The sequence below is a fragment of the Lepidochelys kempii genome, chromosome 16 (assembly GCF_965140285.1).
Source record: "Lepidochelys kempii isolate rLepKem1 chromosome 16, rLepKem1.hap1, whole genome shotgun sequence".
NCBI classification, from domain to species: Eukaryota; Metazoa; Chordata; order Testudines; family Cheloniidae; genus Lepidochelys; species Lepidochelys kempii.
In genome coordinates this window covers 15,182,737-15,198,586 of record NC_136395.1, presented here as the reverse complement: position 1 = coordinate 15,198,586, position 15,850 = coordinate 15,182,737, and the positions used below count along the sequence as shown (strand labels likewise).

At 44.4% G+C, this 15,850-nt stretch overlaps 1 protein-coding gene across 3 annotated transcripts in view; it reads right to left on the bottom strand.

Annotated features, from left to right (window-relative positions):
• The window catches only part of COL27A1 (collagen type XXVII alpha 1 chain), a 240,651-nt gene that overhangs the window by 38,303 nt on the left and 186,498 nt on the right, over positions 1–15,850 (bottom strand). The gene's annotated exons all lie outside the window — the stretch shown is intronic.

Sequence of the window (15,850 nt, the reverse complement as noted above, 5' to 3'; positions counted from 1 at the left end):
CAGCAGCTGGACAATCACTGAAAAAGAGTTTGTACATTTGGGCAATTGGAACTTGAAGTTTTCCTCAGTATGTATGTACCAGTCCATCTTCCTGTATCAGTCTAGCAGTTGTGTCTGCCCAGATCTCTCTCCGGCATTTCACCACTAATGACACTGTGGAAGCAGATTGGTTTAATCGGATGTCTTTTGGCTAAACAAAAGTATCAACACATAACAAGCCTGGTCACATGCAGTGTTTCTCAGCTTTGATCTGACACAAGCGCCTTAGAGGTCTCTGCTCCAAGAGCAGTTCAAACCTATTGCACTCCATGGAAGAGTTGAGCTAGCCCTTCAATTCCCTGAGTACAGCGAGTCTGTTCTGCATGAGCCATACATTTCAAAAGAGCATTCTGAAAAGAGTGGCTAATAATCCTCCATAAAGTTATTGTCTCTGCTCCAGAGTACTTGATTCCTTCTATCAGTTGTCTCCAGCCCATGGAGCTCCCCTCTTTGTTCCCCAGTTGTTGTTGTTAGGGGTTTGTTTTTTTTTTTTTTTTTGCCAGAACCTTTCCAAGCCTATGCACAGATCAATGAGCTAGAACGACAGTTGTCCCAGAAGTATGACAGCAGGTTGTACCACTGCTGCACTTTATCAGTGCTGAATACCAAGGGTCCAGTCTTGCAGCACACCCACAATTCATATTTCTACTGGGAACCTAAAGGAATCCTTTCACTGTGCTCCTGAGTTTGGAGGCAATGAACTCTAGTAGTGAGAGTAACAGAAGGGGAGTTGGGCCTCTTGAGTACCCATTCCCAGTTCTGCTACCAACTTGATATGTGACATCAGGCCACATGTCTTAATCTCTCTTTGTCTCAGGCCTGGTCTCCACTTAAAATTTATACCAGCATAATTAAGTTGATCAGGAGTGGGAAAACTCCTCCTCTCCCCCGACAACACAGCTATGCTGGCAAAATCCCCAGTGTAGACATAGTTACGCTGACATAACCACACTTCTGTTGGCATAGCTAATGTCACTCAAGGAGGTAGTATTCTCACATCAGCAAAACTCCTCATTCTGTTGGTGTACACTGCATCCACCCTAAGAGTCTGTGCTGACATAGCTATGGGCAGGTGTAGCTCAGATGTTCATGGGATCTGCTAAACTCCTTGGGCTTGACTCTTTCTTAATTCGGAGAGGGAAAAAGTGGCAGTATCTCCCAAGCCCCCACACTGGTGGTGCCAAAATGAGCTAGCTGTCACACACAGGAGACTGTGCTGATCTTCATACATTACTCCCTCTTTCTTTCTTCTGTGAGCTGTGAAACTGTCCACAAGGTTGACATGTAAAATTACTGTCATTGGGTATCTGAGCTGGCCCCTGCTGAAATGAAAGGAGCAGTTCGCACCTCTGTTATTGTTTTAGGTTCTGCAGATGTCTCTTGGTTGTTTTTACACTTAGTTCACTTTTTAGAGGCTCTCTCTGTAACCATAAGAGCCAGAAACTTTCATTTTAAAACAAAAAGTAAGTTTAGAATCTGGAGTACAAGATGGCAGCAAGAAAGAGCAAATGGTGTGCCATACTGCCACGTACAGGCTTAATCACAACCTTGCCTGATGCAACCCTGTGAGCTCAGCAAAACCAAAGCTCTCAGTTATCTGAAGGTTTCCAATACACTTCCTTTGGGGGAAAAAAAATCAGGGTTTGTCTGTCTGTCCATGTGAGAAAACAGAGGGTGAAATCCTGGTTCTGCTGAAGTCATAGGTGCCAGAATCCCACCCAGAGTCTGCAGCATGGTGGATTCTAGTGTCTTTTGCCAGTTCCTGTGTTTTTAGCTACTGATCTCTAGCGCAAACACTACAGTGATGGGCACCATAGAGAAGCCATAAATAAAAACAATTCACTCCAAGGTCTTTTTATTGGATTCAAATCAGCTGAATCTGAGGGCTAAGGCACTACACACTTGGTGATTTTTATTCTTTGAGAAAGTTTGTAAGCTTTTTGATGGGAACTTTTAGTCATCATCTTGCTGAAAAAACAAATCCTCTTTCCAATTGTTCTTCCTTAAGTGGGATTATTTCTAAATAGCAATATCCCTTTATACACTGCTCTGTTTATCAGATCTGTAAAAAAAATTGCAGCATGCCAGTGCCTCTAGGAGATTATGGTATTTGTGATGCGACATTGTGAAGGGAGCATTTTTAAACTAAAGCCATACAGTGTTAGGTGCGCAAAAATATTTGCTTAAGAAAAACAGAAATTACAATCTGTTGGTTTGCTCATTTGAAAATTTCATTACAAATTTGAGAAAGAGCCCATTTTTGCAGGTTTTTCCCCAGAGGTCTGGGATATTTTTCAAAGGGTGAGGGGACGGCTAGTTTCCCAACAAACGGGGGTGTTTTTAGCGGCTGATGGCTTTGGCAATCAAGAGTTATGTTTCTTGCATGGAATGCAAATAAAGCAATATTTGAGAGGGGTGCAAAAAAAACCAAGTCATGTGAAATATCTACACAACCAGGATGGTGGCGCTCACACAATTCTATAGATGAGGGTTGGAATTCACCCAGAATAGGCCCACAAACCACTTAAGTCCCACTGCAGCTTCTAGTCTGAGGGCTTAAGTGGCACACTGGTTTTGTGCCGGCCCTCTGCACAGGGCTGACTTTCACCCTGGGACAATAACTCCACCTTGCTTAACAGGAGGAAGCAGGTATTCTTGTTTTAGGGCTCCTCCTTCCCGCCTTTATACCAAAGTCCTTCATCTCATCAGAAACATTTTGTCCTTTTCCAAAATGCCTTGAGCTATTCAATCCCACTGCCTTGTGCTTCAGAGCCCAAGGGTTTCTTACACTCTTAAGCAAGTCCTCTCTCCACATCACTCTTCACAGCAACTGAGCTGTCACTAGCCGCATTAGAGTTAGTTTTCTAAACACTGAAGTAATTTCTCAAGATGTATACAAGTCCAGTCATTTCTTCATCTGGTCTCAGTTCATCACTTTTCTCAGTAGGTTTCCCACCTCTTTGTTTCAAGAGCACATGGGGTGTTTTATTGCATAATTTCCATGCTCCACACGGATACTTGAAGCAGTTGCTTATCTTATGTATTGGGAAACTTTTGTTGATAATTAACGCCCACCCAGTTCCATGAATCTCTACACTGTACAAAGACAGACCACCACACTGCGTGCACCAGCTGTTCCTACAATTTTCAGCCCGACTCAGCTCTTCTTGCGCCTGTGGGCGTCTTTCATTGTTACCCCCATTTAAATATATAACACAGCTTAATGTATGAATTAACACATTGAGTGGCTGAAGGAAAAACTGGGATTTAACTTTTTAATTTTCAGGCTGTATCTGGAAATGTGTGGGGACGACTGAAGTCCATTCGGGTACAAGAATCCTTAGACAAGGAGAGAGAACACAGCCTATGCAACAGCTCTTTTCAGTCCACTATCTGTCAGCTTTTGGGGGAAGAGGAAAATGCACTCCCATTGTATAACTCACAGAGCATGACCAATGGAGATCTACATTACAGCCCTAAAACCCTGCAGACTAAAATGTTATAAGAAGTGAGTGGAGATTTGCTATAAAATATTATAAGAAGTGAATGGAAGACTCCAAAACTGATTAAAGGCCAAATAGACCTGAACAGCGAAGTTCCAGTCTGGATCCAAACTTCCCAAAGGTGTGCTGGAGTTCAGATATTGGGGTTAGATTTGCCCCCACTTCTAGAATAATCATAGGTGGGCCAGCTTCTCAGATGATGTTAATCAGCATTGCTCTACTGAAGTTGATGAAGATATGACCCAATTGACCCGATTTTAAATGGCATCTGCAAGTACTCAGCACTTCTGGAAAACTTAGGAAATATGCATCTGGAGATGTAACACAGCGATGGAAGAAAGCATTGTCAGGACATTCAGGACAGTCATGAAAAGCAGTCTTATAAGGGTGATGTACCCTACCAAAGCCCATGGACACAATTTTGATCCAATACTGCTCATTAACCTGCTCAGGAAAATGACTATCAATGTAATGCCAATGCCTTTTGGGCTTCATTGAATGGAAGCCATTAAATCACTCCCTCTGATTAGAAACGTGTCAGTTAAAGAGAAGGCATGTGATTGCTGTAATCAAAATGTGTATTGGTGGAGATGGAAAGAGTGAGGGGAAAAGGGGGGAGTATGGGCCAGGGGAACTGGGGATGGATTCAGAGGAAGTAACAGGGGTAGGAAAGAAACCAAAGGTGCAATAAGACTAGCAAAGAAAAATATGAAAAAGGAGGAACATAAAGGAAAATGAAAAAACACCCTATCATTTCCTACTGCTCTGCAAGGTCTCCATATGAGAAGCTCCACTTAATAAACTGATTGAGAGAATCCTTCCCCCCACAGAGGACAGTCCACAAGTTTTCAGGAAATTAGGAGATAATTGGGGCTGGGCACTTGAAGACATAAATGTTTCAGATTTACAAGAAACACATTTTGTAATCTCTCTGTCTAGCAGTGGTTTGGAGGAGGAGCAACTCATGACTGGATATAAGGAACGAAAACAAGAAGCAACTGGTTTTCAAGGTTCAGAGGTCTGAATTTGTGATTATTGGGAAGCAGCAAGAGACTCTTCACCCATGGTGAAGAGTGCTGGTACAGCCAGATAGATGAGATTAAATGAAAAATACAATCGGGGAATCCTATAAAAAGAGCTAAAGCTCAAACTGGGAGACTGTAGCTAAAAGCTGTCATTCTGGCATCCTCTTGAGTCGACTTCCACAGCTTGACATCCAGAGTCTGGGTCACAGAGAACATAATGCAGGAGATGGTCTTCTATACTGAGAGCGCTGTCATGTAACTCCTGAAGTTTACCGTGGAAGCATCTACATGGTCAACAGCATGCATCGTACAAAGAAAGTGTGGCCTGTTGGTCAGTGCTAGAGACTTGTAGCAAAACTCCTGGGTTCTAGTCTGAGTTCTGTCACCGACTGGCTGTGTGGCTTGGGCAAGTCACTTCTCTTCTCTGTACCTCTGTCTGCCCGGTTGTGAAATGGGGATAGGGATACTTGACTACTCCACAGTGCAATAGCTAGTGAGACATGATTAATACTGTATTTGTCAACAGCTGGGTGGAAAGAGCTGGAGAAGTGCAAAGCATCACTAAGTGCTCAGCTGTGAAGCTTTTATACAGGGTCTCTCCAGAACCACCACATGAACTAACTCTTTTAGTTCAAACATGGGGGAGGGCAAGACACAGCATTTTAGCAGCATGACTCCCGTTTTCTGCAGTGAGAAATGTGTAGGTCCAATTCCTTTAAGCAGCAGGGGTTACAGTCTTCCTTTTGAAGAACACGAAGGCCCTGAGGTTGTGGCAGAGGTGGGGAATGAAATCTCTCTCACAATAAGGAGGGGGAATCTTGGAGTAACTGGAGGGAGAGGGAGAGAGAGAAAGAGTGAGTCTCCTTAGTCTGAGTCAGGAAAGAGCCTGTGCCAAGGAAACAGGATTGATTTCAAAGTCTGGCTCATTTCAGTTCCTATTAACTCTAAATGAAAACCAGCTGGGACCAGCCCTCCTCCCGCAGAGCAAGATTCTCAGAATGGAAAAGCCCAAGCAGAGCTGGCCAATTCATCGAAAGAGGTAACCAGCTCCTCTTTGCGGCAGAAGGCTGATCAATCTCCCCTTGTGAGCAACGTCCACATGTGTCTGATGGAATGCTCCAGATTTTTGAGGGGGAAAACTCTGTGAATCATCACAGAACTCTTGCTGCTTGCAGGACATTAGATTCCACTAGGCAGATCTGATGGGCTGAGTCACACATACCAAAATAGCAAGACAGCCCCCCCAAACAAACCCACCCAAACAAAACAAACACCCACATGTTCATTAAAAATGACTGTTTACTGTTCCAGATCAGAGATCAAACTGGTGCTTCAAGAGATGCCTTGGCTGTTAGAGCAATACTGAAAGAGGACCCATAGCAGCAGAGTTTGGAGTTCCATGGGGGTTGCAGCCGTGCTTGCAGAATGGGAGGGAGAGAGATGCCTATGAGTTGCAACCACACCTAAAGATGCAGCTCCATAGGCCCAGTTCAGCAAACCATCCCTGCTGAAAGCAAAGCATTTAAGTACATATACTTAATTCCCACAGTCTTTACGTGCTTTGCTGAATTGGGACAGTATTTGGTGCTTTGCGTCCATCCAGCAATGACATTTACAGGCTTCAAGGCATATCATGTAAGAGGCAGTGTGACCTAATGAATAGAGTACTTGACTGGGACTCAGGAGACCTGGGCTCTATTTCTGACTCTGCCACTAGTCTGCTTGGTGACCTTGGACCAGTCACTTCACCTCTTTGCCTCAGTTTTCCCATATTTAAAATGGGTTTATGATACTGAAAGTAGTTTGAAATCTATGGATGAAAAGTGCTAGATATTAGTGAGTTGCTCCATAGTCCGTCTAAAGGAGGTGGTGTTTTCAGCAGTACTCCTTTACACTATGGTGCTCCATGTTTTCTATTTTGTGGATCAGTTGGTAAGAGAAAGTCCCCTCCCAATTCTTTGATCCCTCAGTGTATGGTTCTCAAAATGTTTCCTGCGGTAAGGGCTCCATGGATGGTCCATAGACGACAGTTTGACAGCTACTTAGTTTAAGAGAGACAGTCCTTAACACCTTACCAGAAATGCATAAGTTCTCCTTGCATTGACACAAGTTAAAGCAGAAATGACTGTAGGATTGCTCTTAAGCAGCTTTGATATTTGCAGTGAGTTAAATGCCATTCCTCGATGTGGCATTGCCGGCTCTCGCTGACCTCTCATGCTCAGAATGAACAGACATATTCAGTGACCGCAAAGGGAGGCACTTAGTTGCACAAAATTCTTCAGTCATGTTTCCAGTGGCAGGAAATGGAAAAGAACAATGTAAAACCACTAGGGGGGAAATTCAGCTCTCAGTGACTCCGAACGACTCCGCTGGCTTCAGTGGAGCATTGGCTTTGATAGGAGTTACCCCAGATTCACACCAGTGTAATGAGATTAGAAACCAGCCACACGTCTATTCTATAAAGGTGTTGGAGTGGATCTGTGGCTTAGAAGTGGAAAATCAGTCTCAGCCAACAAGGTCTGTTCCTTGGGGTTTTGTTCTGAAGGGTGTGAAGTTGATGGATATAAGATATGAAAATGGCTTAACACACCCAGTAAATAAGCAGAAAAATAGCCTCATCTTGGGACAAACCCCCTTAGCATGAGCTCTTGCTGCTCAAAGATTTGTTCCTTTCTGATGATCAAACGGCTATCCTTATAGAGTGAAATTCAGCCCCATGCAGAAGGCTGGGAACAAAACCAATGCACCATTTAAGTCCTACTTAAAGCGACAAAAGAAGACTTAAGCGGGGCATAGGTTTTGCATTGTCCCTCTGCAATGGGTTGAGTTTGCTGTATTCCGATCAAGAAACTGATCATACCTTCAGTCCCCAGCCCTGGTTTGTTCCTCTGTCCTACACACTTGTGGTCTAGCCAGGGAGAGGTAGATGCCTGGTTTCTGGAATGCATGGATGGCTCTTGGGCCTTGTCATGCTATTATATTAACTAAAAAGAGTTATTTGCCAGTCCTTAGAGCGGCTCTGGTCTGCTCGGCTGTGCAGATGCCCTGTGCCATGCTGACAAGCAGCAGCAACAACATACAGAGCCAGATCTTCAGCTGGTGTAATGGAGCTATGCTGATTTACACCAACTGAGGGTCTGGCTCAAGGACGTTCTGACCCCAGATGTGAGCTGCAAATGACACCGCAGATGTGATTTCAGGTTCAAAGTGAAGATATAAAAAAAAAAGGGAGGCTTTAGCTCCCGGTCTTGCCATAAAATGAGGGATTTTCTTGTTTCAGATCATGTTATACTTCATTACCTGTGGGCTCTCCAATTACTTTCCTGGAACTGTAAAACCCCTGCTATCAGATATCCAACTTGTACGAAGACCAGCACATTACGAAAACCACAGTGCTCAACTCTGGAGAGCAGCTGGAAATCCACTACCATGCTCCTGCCAGTTGGCTTGGCACTTCCACACAGCCACAAGCTGATTAGCTGTTCTCAGAGGGAGGAGGCTGAAATGCTGGACTCTTTGTAGAATGAAAAGAGAGGAGGTTTAAATAGGAACATATTAGAGGAGATGGGTTGCTCTCAGCTGCTGGCTGCTCATGTCCAACACCTGGCAAGCTGCTGCTGTTTCTGCTTATATAATGGTGACTTCAACCTTTGTTTCAGACCATCCTCAGTTACAAGGAAGAGGATTGAACAAGCAGCAGGGATTTGGATGAAGTGCACATTACCCTCTAGGCAGTGTCATTCCCTGCTCCAGGAATTGAGATGTACAGATGGCAGGTGAACTTGCCCTAAACACCAGCAAACCACATCCCTCCTCTTGCAGTGACAACCAAAGTGCAGCATCCCTGAATTCAAACTAGCCAGTGTGATGCCATCCTCCTACCCCTGTGTTAGCTGCTGAGATACTGTCTCCCTACCTCACTCGCACATGGAACACAAAGAGACTCTGGACCCTATTCCTGCAGCATCTGCTGTGCTCAGAGAGCCTGATCACTCTACTTGGACCAGTCACCAAGGACCCTCATCTCTAGCCACCCTTTGAACTGCAGAGGCTCAAAGTCTAAAGAACTCCTGTGTGAGAACAGAGATACAGTGTCAGTTTCTTGCAGCTCAAACAAGCCAGGGATCTCACTAAGCAGAATGAGTGATGAGCCAAGAGTTAAATCACTGAATCCAGAAAGGAGTCAGAGTCTCATTACAGTGAGGTCAGCAAGAACCAGTAGGACCCCAGTAGAGGAAATAAGAAACCAGCCCGGGACCCCACTATGGAGAAACTGTCATGAGCGAGAGAGCAAGGGCAAGGGGAAACGTGCAAGCCTGCCTGAATTTCTAAATCTAAGTTAAGAGGAGTACATTGGATGCTGCTTTTGACTGTGTTTTAATGTGCTAGGTACTAACCTTCTCCAGTTAATATTGCAAAGAAACAAGTGACCTATCTGCAGGGGGATGCCAGGTGGGATTTCTTGCTGGGTGCAGTGGTACAATCCTTCACAGTCCTGGTGCTACGCAAAGCTGCAGAATTGCTGGGGTGGGAGCTGGGGCCTTTGGAAGAGGGAAGCTGGAAGGTTGCTGGGAGGAAGCCTAGAGTGGGGAAAGCAGCTGGGACTGTCAGGGAGGAAAGGATCATACTTGGAGACTGCCAGGGAAGCGGGGGTGGAGCTGGCTGGCCTAGCCCTATCGATGGGAGGAGTGGAGCAAACTGGCTGACTGTACCAGGGAGGGACTGGAGCTGACGGGGATTTTGGTAGCAGCCTGACTAAGTTCATTGGACAAAATGGCCAAATGACAGATGTTGCATGAACATTACCCCTCCAACTGACTGAAGCCCTTCTACCAGCCACAGCTGTCTGGGGCTCAACACAACGCATGGCTTGTCTCAGCAGCCAGGATTGTTTGCTGATATCCCCTGGTTTGGAGATGTGGACAAACTTCCCCTAGTCACCAGATTGAGACTCCACCTACTCCTTTCACCTGCGATTTCAGCCTAGGTTTTCAGAGACAAAAGGCTACTACACTGCCCCAGCTGGGCCACCTGGAGCCCAGACAGCAACTGTGCAACACAACAGCTGTGATACTATTACCTTTATAGGTTCCAGAGAAGCCGCCGTGTTAGTCTGTATCTGCAAAAAGAAAAGAGGACTTGTGGCACCCTAGAGACTAACAAATTTATTTGAGCATAAACTTTCGTTAGCTACAGCTCACTTCATCGGATGCATTCAATGGAAAATACAGTGGGGAGATTTATATACACAGAGAACATGAAACAATGGGTGTTACGATACACATTGTAACGAGAGTGATCAGGTAAGGTAATAGCTCACCTTACCTGATCACTCTCGTTACAATGTGTATGGTAACGCCCATTGTTTCATGTTCTCTGTGTATATAAATCTCCCCACTGTATTTTCCATTGAATGCATCCGATGAAGTGAGCTGTGGCTCATGAAAGCTTATGCTTAAATAAATTTGTTAGTCTCTAAGGTGCCACATGTCGTCCTTTTCTTCTTGTTACCTTTATAGTGATGCTGATTGGGCTTCTTTCCCTGTCTACAGCCTGAGAATTATTATAAAGGTATCTACGATGTTACACCAAGGACATTAACACAAGTGCTGACCATCCTTAATTATCCAGACCTCAGTTATCTGAAAATCCTCCTCCTCCTATCCAAAATAGACATAATGCAATACAGGCTCATACAAGCAAACTGCTAAAACAAGCCCCTGACAAATCCACAAAAACAAAGCAAGGCAGAGTTAAAGAAAGAAAATGGACTCATGTGGAAGGTGGCTGGAGTCCCCAGGGTCATGTTATCACCCATCTCTCATTTTTTTCTTGACTTGTTAATTATTTATACAGTCTCAGGGAAGGGCTAAAATTGGATGGAATGGCTGAAAGGGTAGGTGGTGGCATTACAATAGAGCAGGGTACCTGATAACTCTAAAATCAGAAGTTAGTGCCACGGAAGGTGGAATACATCTCACCAATAATCCCTTGGGGAAGGGAGGGAGGGAACACAGATAATGAAAAAGTATGAACTGACCAAAAGCTATTAGCTAGAAGGTGTGACTTGACTTACCTGAGATGAATTTGGGGAGGTCTCAGTCCAGCTCCCAGTGGATAAATGTCCACCACACAGTAACTTTAAATCAAAATTGGATGTCTTTATAAAAAAAAAATACACTCTAGATCAGTGATTCTCAACTGGGTGTCCATGGACCACTGGGGGTCTGCCAAGCAGAGCCACTTGGAGCCCCGAGCCTGGCAGTTGAAGCTTGGAGTCCCAAGCCCTGGCGCCCCCATAGGGCTGAAACCCCTAACCTAGAGCCCCCAAGTCCCGGCAGAAGCCACCTCATGGGGCAGAAGCCTCAAGCCCCCCTCAGTTCTGTGGGGCAGAAGTCTTGAGCCCCCCCCCGCCCCAAGCCCTCAGGGCTCCTAAGTCCCCCCTGCAGCTGAAGCCCAGAGTCCCCCCTCCATGGAGTTTTTATAGTATATTGGGGGCAGACTCTGAAAGTAAATGGTTGAGAACCCCTAGATCAATCACAAGATATGAGCTTGATGCAGGAACTACTGGATGAAAGCCTATGACCTGTGTTATGCAGCAGATCACACTAGGTGCTCTAATGGTTCCTTCTGTCCTTAAAAATCTATGAACTCACCATCATGGTTAACCTTCAAGGACCCCCTTTGTTTGCAATCTTAGCTGGGAGGCTGAGGACTGCACGGCCCATAGAGACCAACACCCCTTTTTCATTCCTGTATGCGGTCCCTGCAGAATCAGGGTTGAGGTCATGTGCAAAACAGCTCATGTGGGAAGGAACTTTCCCTGCCACTGCTCCCTGTGTCTATCTGTTCTGTGGCTAAACAGAGAACTTCATTCTCTAGGGCTGTCAGCCCACCACCTTTCCCCAGGGCTGAATTCATGCACAAAAGTTTTAATTTGGGTTAAAAATAAACAAATCAATAACAGATCACTGATAACAGCAAGTAATCTTATTTTCTAAATTTGCTTGAGAATGCTTGTTAAATAGAAATGTTGAGTTCTTTTACAAATCAAGCTAAAAATCAAAATATATGTACTGATGGTCTTAAAGAAAGTTATCTGGGAACAGGAGCTACTGATGGGTTTTGTCACTTAGTTATATTAGACACTAAATCTGAACCAACCACCACTAATATCAGATAAAGTTTAAAGAGTGCCCAGTCCCAGCTGTGTCTCAAGTTTCTGGCACAGGTAACACGACGGATTGTTTCTTGGATCTCTTTAGTTAAGAGAAAGGGGAGTGAAAAACTCACCAACAATCCTGGATTTCGTTTAGACAAGTGGGATTTTTTGTAACCCTTGGTGCTTAAATTACTGTTCTCAATCTGGCCAAATGGGAGACTGTGGATGAAAGGTATTAACTGCAATGAGGCTGAAACATTGTTGGGACTGCTGCTGGACAACCCACTAGAATCCTGCTGAAGATGCAGCAGCTATGGATGAAGATCTGCTTAACATTATTTATCTAGAATATGAATTGGGATACCCGCTATGCATATACAATACATACTATTATATTATATGCACATATTGGTGTTTGTGCATGTGTGTTATGTACACACACTCTTCATACATGCAACATACCTGCCCCCTGCGATATGTTTATATAATACATCACACATATTATGTATAGATGTGTGTGTGTTATACACACTTTCTCCCCCTTCCCACCCAGGAAGCTTATTTGATAAATATGGATGAAATCACAGATGCTGCAGTATGGGCCAAATCTTGAGGCTCTCACTCAATTTTTATCCAATCTTTGTGCAGGCAAAATTCTCAAGGAATTCTCAGGGAGCGTTTGCCTGAGCCAGGACTTGGGATTTGCCCCATGTTAGCTTTTCCTGATGGAATTTTCATTGTCTTTATATATGAACCTTCAAATGTCCTTTCGATTCCAGTATTCTTTAGCTGGCTGTGTCTGAGATAGCTTTTGCCACATCTCCCCACTAGTGGAAGGGCTAACTATTTGTTTATATTTCCCCCTTTAAAGTAGAGGATTTGAAGTTGGATCACAGTTATCTCTGGTGACTTACATTTCTGGCTCTGTAAACTGTATTTTGGCAGAGAGCTGAGGAGGCTCCTAATAGTATCTATATAGTATAGGACCTAGGGGTTACAGTGGGCGTGAAACTGGATACGAGTCAACAGTGTGCCCTTGTTGCCAAGAAGACAAACAGCATTTTGGGCTGTATAAGTAGGGGCATTGCCAGCAGATCGAGGGACGTGATCGTTCCCCTCTATTTGACATTGGTGAGGCCTCATCTGGAGTACTGTGTCCGGTTTTGGGCCCCACACTACAAGAAGGTTGTGGAAAAATTGGAAAGCATCCAGCGGAGGACAACAAAAATGATTAGGGGACTGGAACACATGACTTATGAGGAGAGGCTAAGGGAACTGGGATTGTTTAGTCTGCGGAAGAGAAGAATGAGGGGGGATTTGATAGCTGCTTTCAACTACCTGAAAGGGGGTTCCAAAGAGTATGCATCTAGACTGTTCTCAGTGGTAGCAGATGACAGAACAAGGGGTAATGGTCTCAAGTTGCAGTGGGGGAGGTCTAGGTTGGATATTAGGAAAAACTTTTTCACTAGGAGGGTGGTGAAATACTGGAATACGTAACCTAGAGAGATGGTGGAATCTCCTTCCTTTGAGGTTTTTAAGGTCAGGCTTGACAAAGCCCTGGTTGAGATGATTTAGTTGAGGATTGGTCCTGCTTTGAGCAGGGGGTTGGATTAGATGACCTCCTGAGGTCCCTTCCAACCCTGATATTCTATAATTTGATTCTACAGATTTTCTGTGTGGGAGGTTAATACAAAAGGCTTGCACATAAAGTTGCAAAAGAAAAACTGGTCTCCCTTCCATCAGAGAACCTCCATTTTTAACCTTACCCCACTGGGTGCAGGAATATCAGCCTATACAATGAGAAGGGGCCAAGAGTCTGGCAAAGAGAGATTTCATATCTGGGGCTTAGTTTGGGCTGGTTATAAAGCCATGTGGTTTTAAAAGTTCAGGCTATCCAAAATGTGTATTAAATATATTAGAAGGCAATACAGTGTTCTGTAGTAAGAAAAAAACCAAACAAAGTGATTCTGAGCAGGCGTTCTGGCTGTATCAGACTTAAACCCCCCCCCAAAAAAACCAACCAAACAAACCCCTCTCCCCAAACAAACAGAAAAAGGCACCACGTTCCCGGGAACAACTTGGCAAAAAACAAGCTCTGGAATCTGCTATATTCTATATGTTATACTACAGAACTTAATACAGCTGTGTGATTTTTACTGGTTCTTAAGCATGCACAATATAAACGAAGGAAACCTGCCAAAAATACAGCACACAACAGGCAATAAGCAAAGCTGAACAAGAAGCGGTGCCTGCCCACAGCTGCAAAGGGTGCTGCAATATATTTTACCCTCCCTTGTCAGATTGTGTCTTAACTTAGTCGCCAGTGGGTTTACGTTACCTTGGTCCTGAGACTATTCAGATGAGTCAGGGGTCACAGGATGGAGCCCACAGGACTCACTCCTGCAGTGAGCTCAGCGTGGATGCAGGGATCTGTTGTAGATCAGGGGTTTAGACTGCAAGCTCTTTGGGGCAGGGCTGTGGCCTTATTTTTCCGTAAAGCATCCAGCATATTTATGGTGCTGTATAATAACATGGTATTAAGCCAATATTTCTAGTTTCCAGTCAACACAGTGCCCAACTCCCAACCTCAATGCAAAATATTAACATAAATCCAGGCTAATCCTGCTTCCCCCACCCCAACAATTAGCTTCTTGCTGTTCTCTTAGCCTGCCTCAAGCACAGAAGGAGAAAGGAGAACGCATTTCAACTATTAAGGTAGCAGCCATCCAGAATCATAGATACCTGACTCCACAGTTTCCTCCTATTTTCTTATGGAGGGATTACAGGAACAGTCTTCAGATACTCAGCCCTCAATTCTTTCCACAGCAAAGAACATGATCACATACCTATAGGAGTCCCAGCTCAGTAGAGAGGCACGGTGAGTGATGGATCCAACACTATGAAATATACTTTCTGGCCGCATAAAGAGCCAGACTTATATTATGTTTAAGCAAGAAAGACCAACTGGGAACTTCAGGATTACTGAGAGGGGCTGAGCTCTCTTTCTAAGGAAAGATAATTCAGAAGTTGCCTGCTCCCTAAAAGGGCTTTGATCTCTGAAAAGTTCACTCTAACTATGAGTTTGGTTGATAAACCTTCTTTGCCTTTTAAACAAGAGGGTCTGATTTCAGTTACAAATCAGTTGAGACCAACATGCAGCCTCTGAGCGGTTTTATGCAGTGTTTCTGAAATCTAGCAAGGCAGGGATCTCAAAGCCCCGCTCCAACCCAAACAGGAACATCAAACCTGCTGCTATTAGCCCCATAGTGCAAGCCTCACAAGCCTGGGTCAGTTGACCTGTCTCCGACTTGCTGCTGCAGGATTTTTTTTTTTTTGAGTGTAGACGAATAACTTGCTCACAGTCAAACAGAAAGTCTATGACAGAACAGAGAAATGACCCTGGGTTGCAAGTCCCAGGCTAGCACCTTAGCCATTGACCAAACTCCTCCCCTGTGTGCTGGAGTTGCAATATTACACACTTTAAGAGTTTTGGGTCACCTTATATTTAAAGGAACTTCCTTTCCTAAACAGTGACAATGGAACGTTCCATAGAAAATTCCATTACACTCCATGGCAACTTTCTTCTCAAATGGTGCTTGAGCTTTTCTAGGTACTAATTAAGCATATTATGATGAAATTCCAGTCATAGCCCCTTTGCTGTTGATGGACTTTGGTGCAATGTGTGTGCTGTGTCTAACTGCAATTGTACAGCGTCTACAGCAATTGACTATCACCTTCAGGCTAAGACGACGGGACCCTCCTCGTAGTTGTCTTTCTAAAAGAAAGCGAGTGTTTATTTCCTGCTGGGCTTAAATGAAGCAGAGGCCCAAAAACACACAATGTGGGTTTTCTCTTGCCCTTTTCATACATGAGTCCCCCCTGAAGCCTGTCTTTTCAGATTGCCTGCAATGCAAGCGCAGTAGCTGATTCTAATAAATCAGCAGTGATCTGCTCCTGGTTATCAGAAGAGAGGATTGTTAACTTGTACATTTGTAACCTACTGCTCAGTGCACACTATACATCCCACGCAGAATCTGATCCACAAAGGACACGTGGTCAGATACAGCGGCTTAGCACCTGATCCAAATCCCATTGGATAGCCTCCCACTGATTTCAGTTCT